Genomic DNA, 2,698 nt, shown 5'->3' with positions numbered 1-2,698 from the left:
CATCTCATTTATGGGGTGAGACTGTGAGCTCTGCCGTTTATTTAATTAATAGAACCCCTTCTAGTGTGCTTAACTTTCGAAGGCCTTATGATGTGTTGTTTGATCATTGTATCCTTCCTCCCATAGTTTATTTACCACCTCATAATTTTGGATGTGTTATATATGTTCACTTACACCCACATCAACGTACAAAGCTTGAAGACCGAGCGATCAAATGTGTTTTTGTGGGGTATGGATCAACTAAAAAAGGTTATCGTGCTTACAATCCACCATCAAAGAAATTTTATATTTCTATGGATGTGACATTTAATGAGCATGAATTTTTTTTATGTTGATTCTCCACTTTAGGGAGGCAATGAAAGTGAAGGGCATAATCATGATGTTAGTATGTTTGATTATGAAGATATATTGTCGTATGAGGATCATTCTGCATCAAGTGAGCCAATCCCAAATATGGACACTTCTTTTATGGATAATACAATGTCTTCTGATCATAACCAATTGACTCAATCTTCTCCACAGGTTCAACTTGACTCTTCAGAGGTACCTTCTGATCCTATCTCTGATAATACTAATTTAAATCAAATTGATCATGGAATTGATTCTTCTCTGCATGAGACCACCAACACACTAAACAATGAGTCTACTACTGTTTAATATTTTCTTCCACCTCGTTCTAACCGTGGTTAACCTCCAGCTAAATATGAACCAGACCTCCAAGCCAAAGTTAAATATCCCATTAGTCAATATGTGTCATCTCACAAGTTATCCTAGTCATATGCATCATGTGTATCTCAATTATCTTAAATTTCTATTCCTAGTAATATACATGAAGCTTTGACAGATCCTAGATGGACCGAAGCAATGGTTGAGGAGATGACAGCTTTAGAAAAAACCAACACTTGGGATCTTGTGTCCTTACCAAGAGGGAAGAAAACTGTGGGCTGCAAACGAGTCTTTACAATTAAGCATAAAGTTGATGGAACTATTGAGAGGTATAAAGCACGACTTGTGGCTAAAGGTTACACTCAGTCTTATGGTGTAGATTACCAAGAGAAGTTTGCGCTAGTAGCCAAGCTCAATACTGTGAGAATACTTTTGTCGCTAGCTGCAAACCAAAATTGGCCTCTTCTGCAATTTGATGTGAAAAATGCTTTCCTACATGGAGAAATTTCATAAGAAATTTATATGGATTCTCCACCAGGCATGACAGATTCAATTGGAATGAAGGTTTGCAAATTAAAGAAGGCTCTATATGGATTAAAACAATCCTCAAGAGCATGGTTTGGAAGTTTTGCCAAGTCTATGAAGGCTTTTGGCCATAAAGCATGTAACTCTGATCACACATTATTTTTTAAGAGAGGAAAAGGACAAATTACAGCTTTGATTATATATGTAGATGACATGATTGTTACAAGAAATGACCAAGATGAGATTTCTAGTTCGCAACAATACCTTGCATATGAATTTGAGATGAAACAATTTGGAAACCTCAAATGATTTTTGGGTATTGAAGTAGCTAGGTCAAAAACATACTATTGATTTACTATTGGAAACTGGGCTACTTGGGAGTAAACTAGCTGATACACCAATTGAACAAAATCATAAACTCTTTCATTGCTCAAATTCAGGAAGCATAGACAGAGGAAGATACCAAAGGCTGGTAGGATAATTAATTTATTTGTGTCATACACGTCCAAATATCACATATGTAGTGAATGTTGTTAGTCAATTTATGCATGATCCACGAAAGCTGCATATGGATTATGTTGAAAGGATTTTGAGATATCTGAAGTCCGCTCTTGGAAAATGAATTTAGCTCTCAAATCATGGAAATTTAAAGGTAGAAGGGTCCACTGGTGCAGATTGGGCAGGTTCAAAAGATGATAGAAGATCTACCTCTGGATACTTTACTTTTGTAGGAGGGAATTTGTAACTTGGAGGAGTAAAAAACAACCTGTAGTAGCAAGATCTAGTGCTGAAGCAAATTTCAGAGGCATGACACTAGGTGTATGTGAACTTTTGTGGATTAAAAATGTGCTATCAGATTTGGGCTTTAAACAAAATGAAGCTATGAGTTTGTAAAGTGACAATACTTCATTTATAGCAATTGCTCACAATCCTGTGCAACATGATAGAATAAAGCATGTGGAGATTGATAGACATTTCATCAAAGAGAAACTTGAAGCTGAATAATTTCATTTCCTTTTGTAAGATCAAAATTGAAGTTGGCTGATGTTCTCACAAAAGGAGTGTCAAGAAGATTTTTTAATGAGTCTCTATTCAAGTTGGGAATATGTGATATCCATGCACCAACTTGAGCGGGGGTGTTAAGATATGCTAAATATTCTATTAAGGGATATTAGGCAATCAAATATTGTGTTAGTTATAATTTAGATATTATTATAATTTGTGTAGATTTGTGAACCTGTCATTCCTTTAATAGATGAAGAATTATAGGATCCTTGTATGTATATGTTACCAATAAGGAGTATTGGTAAAACCTGAAGAATTGTTTTGATGATGCTGCAAGAAGTATTATTTGAAGAGAACAATAGAATTATTTAAAAAGCAACTTGTAGAATTTGGATGTAGTAGGAAAATCTTAAACCTTGTATTTTTAACTTGAATATCGATTATGGACAAGCTATAATCGATTATCACTTGCATTTTGTACTAGAATAATCGATTATCATGA

This window comes from Vigna radiata, unplaced genomic scaffold (assembly GCF_000741045.1).
Source record: "Vigna radiata var. radiata cultivar VC1973A unplaced genomic scaffold, Vradiata_ver6 scaffold_354, whole genome shotgun sequence".
In the NCBI taxonomy this organism is placed as follows: domain Eukaryota; kingdom Viridiplantae; phylum Streptophyta; class Magnoliopsida; order Fabales; family Fabaceae; genus Vigna; species Vigna radiata.
Note: the sequence above shows the minus strand (reverse complement) of the source record.